Here is a 16638-nt window from a genome sequence, read left to right on the forward strand (position 1 = left end):
CATGTCACCCGATTCTTAAAAAGTTCCACAAAATCATGTCTTACAAAGACCATTGTCTCTTCCACGTGAAGCCAGAGGCTTCCTGCGATTTGCAACTTTGTTTTAAGTCATCCTCGCAGCTTCCATAGTCTTACAGTGCAACTTCCGCGGATGCCAAGTTAAGGACTGACAAAAAGTTCACTTTCGACCTTGGCCATGTCCGACAGAATGATGTCAGCTCATCAGTTTTTGCCTTGTGAATGCAGTTTCAATAAACGTTTTAATTCAGAATGGGCGTCTCGTGACTTTCTGCAGAAATTCAGATCAGCTTTTATTTTGCGGCTCAAATAGCTAGGCCTCAAAAGCAGGCAACTTATGATTTCTAGTATAAAACAAACACAAGAAAAGTATTAATGTAAGAAATAAAGTATATTCTGTATCCACCCCATGGTTTACTAAATAATTAACCCACCCGATTAATCAAAATGTTACCTAGCCATTGCAAACAAATAAAGCAGCGTTTATATTTACCAGTCTCCGTTTTTCTATGAGACCCATATGCACCTAGAATAGTAGAAATGACATCATACAGACAAGAATAAGCAAAACAAGCACATGCTTATTTTAAATATGCAGCAGTTAGTAATGACAAAAACGAAAACAATAAATTATTTTATTATTTTGCACGAACAAAAAGATGCAACATTTATGCACGTTTATGAGCACACATGTTAGTCCCCCCACGTGTAAAGTTTAATCTAGGTTGTATTAGCACGACATATCACAAATCATTAATAATTTTATTCATGTTATGGAAATGTGACTTTGCGAGTTTAAACAAAATTTTGTTTTCTATCTCGCTCCATCAACTCCCTCATCTGGTGATTAACAAATCACCACACCAGCACTCAAAATTTTGGTAAATTTAATTTATAAGAAATCGATTCAAATTCATTGTATTAGTAAACCTAAAAGTCTGTTTCAGCATAATCCTTGCAATTAACATGACGCTCTCTATGTAACTCCTGCAACTCAATCTCCCTTTCCTCTTCTTTTCTGAGTTTATAAATTCTCTTCTTTTCTCTTAAATGCTTCTTTCTTTTATGCAACAAACAACCTACTTTAGTCAAAATAAAAATGAATATAATTATAATCAAAGGTGCCAGAATCTTGCCAAGAATTGAACTTCCGATATTATGAAACCAGTTTTTAATTGCTTGAAACCTATTTGAAAGTTTCCCAGTAAAATCTTCTTCTTCTAAAGGAATTATTTCAGAATGCATTTGTGTAATATTCTTAATATACATTTCAATATTTTTACTTTCATCCGGTATATATGTACAGCAATGTTGGACATGTAAAATGCCACAGACTCCTCCCTCCTTTGCTAGGAGTATGTCTAAAGCAAGACGGTCTTGAATTACCATGGATCTAATTGCAATAACTTCAACATTCACTAATTGAAATCCATCAGCAGTGTCAGTTGATAATCTATCAACTATAGTGGACAATTTTCTGATTCTCCCTGCATTTAGGGTTATACCAACAAAAGGTATTACAGCTTGGAAAATATCTCCCAGAACTTCAGTAAAAGTTTCTCTTTTAGCTCTATTTACATAATTATGAATTTTAAATAATCCTTCTGAATCTCTGTCAACATGAAACACTTTAGGAAAAACAATTCCCACATAACAAGTTCCATACCAATGGTCTGGAAGGTTGTAGTAGGCTTTGTCACCACAAACAAAATAAATTCCAGGAAAGATAGGATCTTTTCCACCTTTAAATCCCCAACCTCCCAAAATCTGATAAGTATCTTCACAGTTGCTTGCACCTACAAAATAATTATCAAAAAGTGTGTTATCTCTTCTAATGCAAAGCTTTCCACTAACAGGTTTGTCTATGTGAATTGCAATATTTTCAAGCATTTTGCCATTTAGTTTCTCATCCTCTTTTTGCCAGAATGATGACTTAGTCTGCTTGACTAATTCATTTCTCTTATAAATTGCTCTTCTCTCCTCAACCATATTCAGAAATTTCTTCCCTTCAGCACTTAATTTACATGTTAGATTATTCTTGTAAGCATACTCATAAGTGAGTTCGTTAGTAACAAGGAAATATTCTCTCAATTGTTTAGCTTTCTTATGCTTATTTAAAGCATTATCAATCTTGACATTAGCAAAAATCTCATCATAATTTGAATAGTAATATTCTAAACGACCAGTTTGATAAAATAAACTAGTTAATACACTACATGTAACAGCATAAGTGAGAGGAAGCATATTATATGTTACTCCCTCAGAAACAGAAGCGGGTAACTTAACGCATACATAACAATCCTTTGCATCCATTACCTTTACATATTCACTCAAAAGCTTTGTGAAAGTATTGCTTGAAAAATCACCTATTGATTTATCTTGATGAATGTTAGGCTGATGATCAATTACTTTTGCAGATGCACTATGTTTAGTTTGGCTAACCAGAGCTTTGCTTGTTAAATTAACTTTGTGTAATTCTCTATTCATTTCTAAAGGTATAATCACAGCTAGTACCAACCAGAGCAGAACTAAAATGAGCAGACACACCAGAGTCATCTTACAGCATCTTTTAAAAACAGAGCATTTTGAAGTGCTCTCCTTAATGTAAGGCATTTTTAGGTTAGTTTTAGCCTCAAAAATAAAATAAAAAATAAAAATAAATTTTAAAATTTATATACACCCCCCTTTTAAAATATTTTTCTTTTTATAACCCTAAACAAGATTTCTTCGACCTTATGTCATACATAAGTTTTTCTTCTACTAGACAGTTTTTCTTCGACCTTGTGTCAACTAACAGGATTTCTTCAGCCTTATGCCAATTTAATAAATTTGTACTTCAATCATTGTCACTAATTTCTTGGATTTCGTTTTCTTCTTCACTACTATCATATATGTCTATAACAGGTGGAATTACTAAGTAAGTCCACTCAGGAGACTTGTATTTCTGGTTTGGTCTAATTATTCTCTTCCCTTTTCTTGATATCACTTCTATTTTCCTTCCAACTCCAACCTCTTTTCCAGGACTCTTTTGACTACTTATTTCTTCGACTTGTTCTATTGGCTTTTTAATCAATCTGACTCTCAATCTTCCACCAGGCCAGTAGTCTGCTTTTCTCACGTACTTTTTCTTTGGTTCAGAATTATTCGATTCTGATTTCCAAGTCCTTTTCTTTCTGTTTTCACTTCCACCTTCCACGTCACTTTCCTCAGTTTCGTAGTCTGAAATTTCAATTGACTCAGGAACTTCTCTATTCGGCAATTTCACTCCTTCAGGAACTTCACTTTGTCTTCCATCACTGGTACTCGGTAATTCGTTCTCTTCCTCTTCCTCAATTACCTCTAGCTTCCCAGATTTCGGATTTTTGTTCCTTACTTCAGAGCTTGTTCTCTGCCTTTCGATACTCTCCTGGTCTGAAACTTCTTTTGGTTCAGCTTCTCTGTCTTCAACATAGACAACCGAATCCTCAGTTATCTTTCCTTTTAGCAGATTCTCTTCACCTTCAGAATCTATTTCAATTATTTCTAAGTCTTTTCTTGTCAGATTTCCATTCACTGGCACAGTTTCCAGATGTCGACTTTCTTGTCGATCTTCAGAATCTGGAATTACTTCACCTTCTGTTCTGTCTTCTGCTTCAGAATCAGAGTCATCTGTGGTATCACTTTCAACATCAGAACTCTCAGGAGTTGGTATTGGAATAGTATGACTTGGATGAATCCAACGCTTCAATCCTCTGCACTTTACAGCATTAGTAGTGATCAAGATTACCTGCCTAGGTTTCTGCCATCTAGGAGATAGACAATTCCTCCTCCGATGTACTTTCGTTCTGACCCAGTCTCCAGGTCTCAGATCATGTGTCAAAACTTTGTCATTTGATTGTGCTTCAGTTCCCACCTGATTAGACACAGAAGTTACCATATCAGATAACCTTTTACAGTAATCCAAAATTGCACTGTCATTTATGCTCAACAGTTTACCTACAGGTACAAAAGCTTGCCTCATAACTCTTCCCATCAAAATTTCATGAGGACTCAAACCTGTCTTTTTATCTGGTGTACTTCTTATTGACATCAAAACAAGTGGAAGAGCATCAGTCCACTTAACTCCTGTTTCTAGACACATTTTCCCAATTCTGTTTTTGATAGTTCCATTTATTTGTTCAACTACACCTGATGCCTCTGGTCTGTATGCACAGTGTATTTTCTGCTCAATACTCATAGCTTCGCAAATTAATTTCAACAGTTTGTTATCAAAATGACTTCCTCCATCACTCTCAATAGTGACTGGAAAACCGTACCTTGGGATGATTTCTCTGAGCATTAGTTTTGCTACTGTAATTGAATCACAATGTCTTGTAGGAAAAGCCTCTACCCACCTTGAGAATAAGCATACAATTACAAGTACATATTTCAAACAGTTGTGTAAGGGCATTTCAATGAAATCTATTTGTAACCTGGTAAAGGGACCACCTTCTCGACCAATTATTCCTGTCCCCACCACTGATTTTCTGTTAGGATTCATTTGTTGGCATGATAAACACCTTTGACAAAAAGATTCTGCAATGGTTCTAAATTTGGTATTGAACCATGTTTCTTTAAACAGTCTGACCATAGAATCTCTTCCTAAATGAGCAGGACCATGATATAATCTGGCCATGTCAGAAATCATGCAATTTGGTAAAACTACTCTGCCATCTTTGTAAACCCACACTCCATCTTCATCACGTTGTCTACAATCTGATCTTAACCACTGGTCTTTTTCTTCATCATCTGCTTCGTTTTGTAAATCTCTAATCTCATTCCATGTTTCTACAATAGTTGTTAGCATTAATGAATTTGAATCAGTTTCTGTGCTTCTATTCCGATTGTAAGAATAATTTTTCCTTGCACAGTACTTTGCTGTTTCATCTGCGAAGGCATTTCCTTTGGAAATATAATCAGTTCCTCTAGTGTGCGCTGCACACTTGACTATGGCAATTTCTTTTGGCAATTGTATTGCTTCAATTAATCTTCTAATGAAAACTGCATTTTTAATTGGTGATCCTGTTGATGTCATGTATCCTCTCTGTGACCAGAGTTGTCCATAATCATGCACAACTCCGTACCCATACTGACTATCAGTAATGATGGTAACTCTTATATCCTTTGATACTTCACATGCACGAATTAAAGCAATCAATTCAGCTACTTGAGCTGAACGAACTCCTTCAAGACATGATGCTTCTTTAATGTTTTCGACTGTACAAACTGAGTATGAAGCTTTCAAGACACCACCTTCGGATCTTAAGCATGAGCCATCTACAAAGTAGACAAAATCCGATTCAGGCAAAGGTCTGTCTTTGATGTCTTTTCTTGGTTTTGTGCAGAATTCCATGACATCTAAACATTCATGTTCTGTCTCAATGTCATTAACGATTTCAGAATCAGGCAGTAATGTAGAAGGATTCAGATTCAAACATCTTGAAATCGAAACATTATCTGCTCCCAGTATGATTTTCTCATACTTTGTCAATCTGCTACTTGTTAAATGCTGAGTCTTACCTCTTGTCAGTAATATTTCAACTGAATGAGGCACAAAAACTTTCACAGGAAATCCCATAATGATTCCTTCACTTTGTTCAAGACTGATACTTGTAGCTGCGACTGCTTTCAAACAACCTGGTAACGCTTTTGCAATTGGATCAAGAACTGCAGAGAAATATGCAATAGGTTTCTTTAGGTTTCCATGTCTCTGAATTAATACAGATAATGCACATCCTTCTCTCTCACTGCAATACAGTTCAAAATCTTTCTCATAATTTGGCATACCCAAAGCAGGAGCTTGGCATAAGCTCTTTTTCAAGTTTTCAAAAGATTCCATCTCAACATCACTGAGAATAATTGGATCTTTTACATCTGATTTGGTCAGTCTTTGTAGTGGTTTTGCAATTACTGAAAATCCACTTATCCATTGTCGACAGTAACCTACCATTCCTAGGAACATTCTGACCTGTCTTTGTGTTCTTGGCGGTAACATTGCTTGAATCATTTTTATTCTCTCTATTGTTACTTGTCTTTTTCCCTTTGCAATTCTGTGACCAAGATATTTCACTTCCTGTTTGCAAAACTGTAGTTTTGCTGGGGACACTTTATGTCCTTCTTCTGCAAGGCGATTTAACAGAATTATTGTGTCTGTTACACAATTTTCTCTTGTCTTTGCAGCTATTAACAAATCATCAATATACTGCACCAACGTAGACCTACCTGGTAAGTCTAAATCTTCTAATGATCTTTTTAACAGTTCGTTAAAGATTGAAGGACTTTCTGTATAGCCCTGAGGGATTCTTGTCCATCCAAGGGTCTTACCTTGGAATCTGAAAGCAAAGATTTCATAACTGTCTGGGTGTAGAGGAACAGTAAAGAATGCATTGCAAAGGTCAATGACTGTGTACCATTCAGCATCATATGGAATCTGAAATAGAATCACTGCTGGATTTGGAACCACAGGACAACATGGAATAACAATTTGATTAACCTTTCTCAAATCTTGTACGATCCTAAATGTTCCGTTAGCCTTTTTAACTCCCATAATTGGTGAATTACAAGAGCTACTCTTCATTTCTTCCAATACACCTTGCTTGATTAATTTTTCAATTACAGGTGTAATACCTTCAATTGTCTCTGTTTTCATTTTATATTGTGGAGTGTTTGGAAATTCTATTCCCTGCTTCAATGCAATTTTAACAGGATCTACGTTTTTCATCAGACCCATCTCATTCCCAGTAAAATCCCATATTTCAGATTTCACTGTTTCTTTTAGCTCTTCAGGTAAATCTTTTTCTTCAAATGCAGGAAACAATTTTGTTTCTTCTGCTTCCATCATCATCATTGTCATTCTGTACAAACCATCTTCCTCCATTGTTTGTAATTCAACTCCTTCAGGAGAACAATATATTCTGCAATTCATTTTACATAGGATGTCTCTACCTAATAGATTTACTGGACTACTATTACAAACCACAAATCTGTGTTTGTCTCTGTAATTTCCAATTTCAACTGGTACTGGATCAGTTAAGTCTGTTTTAATTTGCTGATTACTTACTCCCACAACTTGGATGGTATCCCCAGAGAGAGGTAGGTTTTCAATTTCCACTGATCTAACAGTAGAACGGGTAGCACCAGTGTCCACTAGAAAAGTGATGTCTACATCATTAACTTTCCCGTTTACATAAGGACCAGACTGGTCAACCTCAAGAGTGGCTCCAACAACACACTCTTCCTCCTCTCTCGGGCACCGTCAGCAATAATCATCAGAATCACTGTCTTGGCTTTCTGTTAATAAAAATTGTTGTGAAGCATTTTGCATTTGAACCCTTTGCTGCTTTTGCTGTTTTTGTGGTTTTATTACCTGTTCACATCCCTGAAATCCCACGTTTGGATTATATTTTTGAACTCCCCCACAATTCGGAAAAGGTGGTTGTGGCAACTGGTCCTGTCGATTATTCACCTGTTGTTGTTGCTGTTGTTGTAATTGTCGCTGAATATTAAATTCATTTAACCCCTGTTGCATCTGTAGCTGTTGCTGCACGTTAACACCATTCTGCATCTGTGGATTCAATAAGGGATTCTTTAAGTTTCTAGGAGGATGAGGACACTCGTCCCTCCAATGTCCAATTTCGCCACAATTAAAACAAGGTAATCTTTGTTTCAGCTCTTCTATTTTTGGGCTAAATTTCTTTTGGAAATTATTACCTTTAAACTTTCCTTGTATCTGGTTCGTATTTCCAGTTTGAACAAAATTAGTGTTCTTATTTCCCATGCTGGCAATCTGTTGCTCAGCCACTTTTACCTGTGCCCACATGGCTTTCTCCTTCAGCTTTTTCTGTTTTACTTCTAATTCATCACTACAATATTTTGCTTTTCTCAGAATATCATCAATAGATAGTGCTTGCCATCCGACAATACTAGTTCTGATCATTTCTCCAATTTCAGGCTTTAGTCCATAAACAAATCTATAGATAAAATGACTCATGTCTTTCTCATCTAATTTTTCATAACCACTGTATTGTTTAAAGATTAACAGTAGTCTTTCATAAAAAGAATGAACTGATTCTTTTGTTTCCTGCTCTGTTCTTTCTATTTTAACCCAATCAACTTCTTTGGGTGGAATTTTGTTTTTCATCCAAACAATTACTTTCTCATAAAAATCCATTACAAGTGGATTTGGGGCACCTGTTTCTTTAATTCGCTCAGGTTCTGTTTTTGGCCAACTAATAGATATTTTACATTCTGTCCAAAGATCAGATGGAACAACAATGTCAAAAAATCCATCCAAATCAATCCACAGAACTTTTGACACTTTGATAAATCTATCGACTTGCCTGTACCACTCAACAGGTTTCTCTCTTAATTTTGGAAAGTCATTTGTGAATAACAGAATGTCCTGTCTCGACCATGGGACATGAACATATCCTCCACCTGCAACTTCTCTCATTGGAAATTGTTTTGACATTCTTTCTAATCTTTCATCTTCCTTCCTTTTAGTCCATTTCACTCTCCATTTGTTCAGTTCTCCTAGCTTTTTGATATAGACAATTAAATCTTTAATGTGAACTATTCTTCCCATTGAGTTCAAACTCTCAATGTCGCTTTCTGAGAAATCTAATCTGTAATGTTTTGCAAAATTCTTTTGTTTACTCACATCGATTTCAAGTTCTGCAGCTAGATCCTCTAATTGATCATATTTATTTTTCGTTTTCCATTGAATACTTTTGCAAATGAATAATAGTTCATCATCCCGATAGTAATTTAAACTATCTGGGCCAATTGTTCCAATTATTAATTCTTCAATATTTGCTTTTAATTTGGCCACATCAAGCTTTGGTGTAGTTACCCTGACTTCAGGACTTCCTACATCTGACATAGCACCCATTGGTGTTTTTGGAGATAAATCCTCATTAAAGGTTAAATCAGGCATTCTCGATCTAGAAGTGTTTAATTCAGTCAAGTCTGAATAAAATTTTTCAGCAGGCTTTTGAATTTCTGTATTTAAAGGAATAGTTAATCCAGTTTTGTTTGTATTTCTTTGATCAAATACAGGCTGAACAGGACCTATTGTTACTGGAACTGTGACAGCTTCCATGCCTTTTGTCATTCTTTTAATTAATTCTTCTTTAGACCTTAAGTATTCATTATAATCATCCTCATCAACATTTCTTGTCTCTCTTGTATAATCTTTTGGAGGTTCCCTTGCTCTTGGAGTCATTGAAAAATGTCTACCCTCATTTCGAGCATTCTCAAATTCTGGTCTTCTAGGAGTTTCAGTGATTTCACAATTATTTGGATAAAGTTTAGGAGCTTCACTAATTGGAGGTGCACTCGGTGAAGTTTCAGTAGAAACCACCGGAGTAGACCATGATCTAGGAGGTCTCAAAGGCTGATTAGGCTGTTTATTTCTAGCAGTTGTATATATTTCTTCCATAACTGCATCCTCAGATTCACTTTCCATAGATTTTCCTGTAGGAGAACCCATTACCATTTCATGAATTAAATACAATCCTTCACTCATGTTTCCCTGTCTCCACATTCGTAATCTATCTTCATGAGTTTCTCTTTTCCATGATGGATTTTTAGAAGGTCTTTTAATTCCACTAGCTTCTCTTTGTAACTGATACATCTCATCTTCCCACTCAACTAAAGCTTCAAATTGAGTTGGTCTCGGTTTTGGAACAAGAGCATTCATTTTCTCTCGTAAGTTTCTTAAAACTCTTACATTAAATGAACCATCATCAGGCCAAGCCAAAACACCATCGTTTTTAGTATAACGTTTCCAACTGTCGAACCATAAGACAGTATGATATCCGTATTCACCTTCCATGTACGCTGCAGGTGTTTTATACTTATGAAGTAGTTTACCACCTCGCGTTTCGATTTTCTTGTCAGGTGAAAATAAATTCTTAAATTTCTGAAATAATGTTGTCTTTTTCTCAGCATATTTAAAATGATAACTCATTTTTAAAAGTTAAATTTAATTCACAAAATCGTCCGTAAAATATTTCCGGGATGTTCCGCAAAACAACCAATCCGTGCGCGAAACACACCAACAAGCCAATGGCAGTTGAGCTACGTCAGTTTCCTGCTCAACCAATAATTTTGGAGATTTTCCTAAGTACCAATCAGCTCACAGGCCGTCAGAGACTCAGGAGCCAATCAGAATACACCTTGTGACGTAGGTCACCCAATCCCAGCGCGGCTCTGTGACGTACACAGCAGCTGCGGTTTCTCGCTTCTCACTCCTGGCGCTTACCCCTCCTTCACAAAATCTTTTCACAGCGCCATTTTAAGAACACTTTTCAGTGTAAATTAATTCTTAACAATGACTTATAAAGACAACATCTGTTCGTTTCACTAATTAGGATAGTTTACACACATTCAAGTATCCACACTTCGGAATAGACGGCGCTATTCACACTAAGGATAATATTCAATTGTCAGTAGAGTAACCTTACCCCACCCTTCTAACACGTATAATTATGCACTCGCTTTGCTCTGAACCCACCGCGAAGTGAAAGTTCTAAGAGTTCCACTTGAACATAAAATACAACTCAAACTCGCACTTTTACACGGAAAATTCCCTAAATTCAAACACACACGAAATCCGTACAGGACTCTCACCTGTTTATAGAAATCATGCACCGTTAGCAAAATAACGACGTTATCCGTACAGGGCTCTCACCTGTTTATAGATATGAAACATGTACCCGTACAGGACTCTAACCTGTTTATAGATAATCATGCACCGACGTTAAATTTTACCCTTCACTCAAGCTTGGATATAACTATTACTCTCATCACAGTGAGTTTTATGGAAGGCGCTTTGTCCCTATTCTCATGCTGCTTTGATTTCTTAGAAAATCCTCACTATACAAGATTCAGACCTAGCCCTAAAACTGTGCTGCTCGGCGACAACACTATGGTACACGGCGATACCTCTTGTGATACTCGGCGATATCACTACAAACGAACAGATGGCTTGCGTGACTAATTTCTCGCCACACAATCTATACCGGTATAGCTTACAGATAGGCACGAAAAACGAACTTAACGAGTGTTAAAACATTGATCCTATTTGCATACCATGACGCAATCCTTAGCAACCAACATGTTACCTTGGTTACCCCTTAGCAACCATCCTCTGCTACCAGATAATTGATCCAGCGGGCTATAGAAAATATATCATAAACTACGCTACCCAATTTCATAACCTATAAACAAAATTCTAAACTATACATGGACCCATTTATGAACCTGATATATTTTGGGCCTACTGAATCAGGTGGTCAAATAAATCTATATACACATTATTTACAAACTATAAACATTTTATACATTTGCTGAAAGAATATAGTCATTAGAATAAAACCCAATCATTTAAACGACCACCATAGGCGACGTGATCTAGCTAATGGTAACCTATACTTCTAAATAATCAAGACCAGCTTGTTTGTCAAAAGTAAGATTTTATTTTCTAAATTATGGTATATAAGTTGTAAGTTTTATAAATGAAATTTATTAGCAATAAAGCAAGCATGATGGTAAGAAATATGAGAAAAATACAATTTAAGCAATTGAATCAATTTAAAGAAATTATATGAAGTTTAGCATTTCTAAAACCTATTTCCCTAACTGAGCTAAATAGACAGAAATTAAAGTAAAGATCTTTGAGGATTCTTACGTGCTCCACGCAAAGTCCAGCAGCACATCACCCTCATCGGAAAGTCAGAAAGCAGCAGCCAGCCCAACCCTAAGGGCATGACTTTTTATACCTTTCTACGCTAACTAAACTAGCAAAGGAAAGTTTTCAGAAATACTCGACGTCCCATTGGCTGAGAGTGACAAGTGACATGTCACCCGATTCTTAAAAAGTTCCACAAAATCATGTCTTACAAAGACCATTGTCTCTTCCACGTGAAGCCAGAGGCTTCCTGCGATTTGCAACTTTGTTTTAAGTCATCCTCGCAGCTTCCATAGTCTTACAGTGCAACTTCCGCGGATGCCAAGTTAAGGACTGACAAAAAGTTCACTTTCGACCTTGGCCATGTCCGACAGAATGATGTCAGCTCATCAGTTTTTGCCTTGTGAATGCAGTTTCAATAAACGTTTTAATTCAGAATGGGCGTCTCGTGACTTTCTGCAGAAATTCAGATCAGCTTTTATTTTGCGGCTCAAATAGCTAGGCCTCAAAAGCAGGCAACTTATGATTTCTAGTATAAAACAAACACAAGAAAAGTATTAATGTAAGAAATAAAGTATATTCTGTATCCACCCCATGGTTTACTAAATAATTAACCCACCCGATTAATCAAAATGTTACCTAGCCATTGCAAACAAATAAAGCAGCGTTTATATTTACCAGTCTCCGTTTTTCTATGAGACCCATATGCACCTAGAATAGTAGAAATGACATCATACAGACAAGAATAAGCAAAACAAGCACATGCTTATTTTAAATATGCAGCAGTTAGTAATGACAAAAACGAAAACAATAAATTATTTTATTATTTTGCACGAACAAAAAGATGCAACATTTATGCACGTTTATGAGCACACATGTTAGTCCCCCCACGTGTAAAGTTTAATCTAGGTTGTATTAGCACGACATATCACAAATCATTAATAATTTTATTCATGTTATGGAAATGTGACTTTGCGAGTTTAAACAAAATTTTGTTTTCTATCTCGCTCCATCACCCCCAATGCGCCGGACTCCCTTGTGCTTTAATAGCGCTGCAGAGTGCTGCTATGTGATGGCCCAGCAAGGGCTTGTGGGACTTGGAGTCCCCAGCAGTCGGGCTAGTCTCCGCGACGGCTTTCTCATTTAGTGCAGGCAAGCAGGGCACAAGAAGCAGCTCTCCACGGGATCTAAGAAGTAAGTGGGAGCCGAGCCAACCAACCAGCCAACGAACCAACCAGCCAGCCAGCCAGCCAACGAACCAACCAACCAACCACCCCCCTTGGATCACAAATAGTGCATGTGTCCCCCAGCGCAGCAGGACTCCCTCACGCTTTAATAGCGCTGCCGATTACTGCCAGGTGTTTGCCCAGCAAGGACTTGTGGGACTTTGAGTCCTCAGCGATCTCGCTCGTCTCCGCGACAAATTTCTCCTATAGTTCAGGCAAGTAGGGCACAAGAAGGAGCTGTCCGTGGGAGCAACCCCCACAGCAATGGTTCACAGATAGAGTGCTCGTCCTCCGTAAGCTTACTTATTTTTTCAAAAGTATTCACCATCCGATCCGTAGTTTATCTGGTTTGTTCTTTTTTACTTGCGCTATAAATGTTATTATTTACATGAGTCTTGAAACACATCGGTCTCCAAGCCTCACTTTCAGCCCAAAGCCCCGCACATGGGTTTTACCACCGGGCCATCATTCCCCTATCGCTCCTGCACAGCTAAGACTGACACGAGGTCAGAAACATCTTACCATGCGCTTCAACCACGCTTGTGAAGTCCACCAAACCCACTGCAGGGGAAACTGCCACAACACCGCGGCCGTTTCCACACAAACCTTAACCACGCATGCATTACAACGAATATATGATTATACCACGCTTACAATTACCACGCATGGCTTTACCACGCGAATTTTACATCGCAAGTGGCTTTACCACGCTGGAATTTACAACGAAGGATTATACCACGCGTAGAAACGTCTTACCTGCACGTCTTTCACCAGCAGCCCTTACTTCCATCCACCATGGAAACAAGCGTCAAAACACGTCTACCAAAATTAAAAAAGGACTGCTATTTTGACGTACACGGCACGTCTTTGGGGGAGGCTCTTTCCTATTACTTCAAAAATACTAAAGAGCGTTTTTTTTTTTATTTAAGTAACCCGCTCCATGATTTTTGTTATTTTGGGGGGGAAGACCCCCCCAGACTCCCCCCGAGCCCCCCCAGCTCCCCCAAGCCCACGCAGAACGACTGGAAGGAATACCACGTCTCCCCCACAACCCACGCAGAACTTACTTGCGTGTTAAAGACGGTCGTGGAAGGCACCCGCGTTGGAAAAACGTTTGCGTGGTTAGTGTACCGTGGTAAACGCTATGCGTGGTGATGCCTTCGTAGTAAATGATGTTTCCCATTAAAACGCATGCGTGGTTACCACGAAAGCCTTTACCACGCATACCTTTACTACGAGATACGTAGTAAAGGCATGTGTGGTAAAGGGTCAAATTAGAAAAATGCGGCTTGGGTGGTCTCCCCCCAAAAATTAAATAATGTGGGGAATAAAAGGGGGCTTGGGGGGGTCTCCCCCCCCAAAAAAAAACCTCACATGAAGTCACGTCGAGAAGTGCAGGCAATCAGCGTCGTTTGAGAGGAAACGGAAAGAAACTTCTGCTTCCTCTTTACGACGTCACCACGGAAGATGGAGAGGAGACGACGTGAAGAGGTAAGGGGAATTTTTGTTTTAAAAAATATATATATAAATGGATTGAGGGTTAAGGGCAGGGGTAAATATAAGAAGGATTAGGGGCTGGGGGGTCACGTAAGGGTACAGGGGAGGGGTATATCCTTTACCAAGAGTATGCCCTTACTATGCATAAATTTACAACGAAAATCGTTGTAAAGGTATGCACGCTAAAGGAATATTCGTGGTAAAGGTTATGCGTTGAAAAAGCATTCCGTTGTAACACATGCGTGGTAAAGGCATGCGTTGCAACGGAATGCGTTGTAACAACATACAACCCACTGCAGACTAGGAAAAGAACAGAAGTAACCCTCTTCAGGTCACTCTAGCCTTCTCCGCTGCTTCCAGCATGTAGACGCCATATGGAGGGATCTCCGGGCTGCTTATACCAGCTACATAAAGTGCTTCTACTAGTTACGTGGAATTCTGTGCAGATTCTCGAGCACATGTCAAATGTTGTTTAAACAAAAAGATACAGGGCTGGGCTTAAGGAATATTTATTTCGGCTGTTTTGCCTGCCACCCATTTAAATGGTTATGTAGCTCACATCGGTGGCTTTGGAAAATTATCTGCATAACCTACCTGCAAAAATGTTTTGAAAACAGCTGTCCGTGCCATCAGTGAGGAGTGCTGAGAAATGTGTGCACTGGCACAGTAGGCCTTCCAGAGTTTGTAGGGCAAATACTAACCACGCACTTATATGCTGTGGTGCTGGTCTTCGGGTAGAACGTGGACTCTCATTTGCCAGGTAATGAACGATTGTAGTATTGACTGTACATGAAAAGATGTTAACAGCACCGTTGATGTGAGAACCATTAAACGCCTTTTATTACAATATGTAGATTCTTTGTGTTTTATGACGAAAAATCAAGGGGATTGTCATTTCCTCTTAATTATGTTTTCACATTGTTCTGTATAGTTGATACTATGAATGTGTTAATTGGATTTGAAGCGGGGAAATAAACTATGCACTAAATGAAATGCTTTAAGTTTATTGAGACAATATTTTCGAATTAGTGTAACTGTCTAATTTTTATATCACTGTTTTATTGTCTGTGGTTTGTATAAACCTCAAATAAAACATTTAGAAACTGAATCCACATTGGTTCTCAGCATAAATCTTCTGAAAGTGTTTTTTATGTCCGTAAATCCAGAATTTATATCATTAGTTGACAAGAAATAGGTTACATTTGCATTAGTCTAACTTGTGAGCAGCAGAATGAATAGGTAGTGGGAAACAACAATGTTGTATCCTGTATGACACTGCTGTGTAGTAATTTAAACATGTATGTCTTTCTGTAACCAACTTATGCCCTCCAGATCTCTTTAATATTTAGTGACAAATACCTTTTGTAGGCAACCCTCATACTGATAAAAAAAAAGTTGGTTAATATGATTCAATTTTCTGCTACGTTAGCTGCAATAACATAATAGAAATCCCCTGCTCTTGTTGACGTTAATCATTGGTTTAGAATGTAATCTCCGCGGTGCAGCCTGGAGAGACAATCTCCCATTCCACATGACAGCCACATAAAACCACTGTACTGAAAACTGCATAAGCGTTCACTAATTAATGTCCATTTGTGACGCTCCCTTTTCATGCTCACTTGTATTGAGTAGCTCGTCGTGTTTCTTCAGACTTTAATAGTGTGAACCTCCTTCTATGATCCAAATTCTGCAGCACCACTTTGATTAGTTAAATATCTTACCCGCACCCTGTCTGTAATTAAAAGTGTCAGAAGAGCAGGAACCGACCAGGTACCATGAAGAAGATGCTTAAACAAGCATATTATTGAGCGAATTTGTAGAGTGCATGTATACCCTGAGGTGTCTTGGGGTTGTCAGTGATCAATGGAAAAGGATGTTTTATTCGGGAAACTTATAAGGTCCTTCAGCACTCACATGCATTGCTCCCACATACATTTCAGCAACGTTAGCACACAGATATTGAGGAAGAAGCACCCCCCCCCGAACACTGGAAATAACTATGGAGGGACATCCTTAACACTCTCAAAAGCATTGTGTAACAAGAGACGTCTTACAAAATTATGACCCACTGGTATTGTACCCCCTTCAGACTACAGAATATGTTTCCCACTTCCACAGCCCTATGCTGGCAATGCAAGACTGACACAGGTTCTTTTATCCATATATGGTGGTTGTGCCAGCTTGTCAC

General features: G+C 38.0%; 1 protein-coding gene across 1 annotated transcript in view; it reads left to right on the plus strand.

The window, feature by feature from the left end:
• LOC144783077 (uncharacterized) overlaps nucleotides 1–16638 on the plus strand; it is a 256487-nt gene that overhangs the window by 209635 nt on the left and 30214 nt on the right. The gene's annotated exons all lie outside the window — the stretch shown is intronic.

Source organism: Lissotriton helveticus, chromosome 9 (assembly GCF_964261635.1).
Source record: "Lissotriton helveticus chromosome 9, aLisHel1.1, whole genome shotgun sequence".
In the NCBI taxonomy this organism is placed as follows: domain Eukaryota; kingdom Metazoa; phylum Chordata; class Amphibia; order Caudata; family Salamandridae; genus Lissotriton; species Lissotriton helveticus.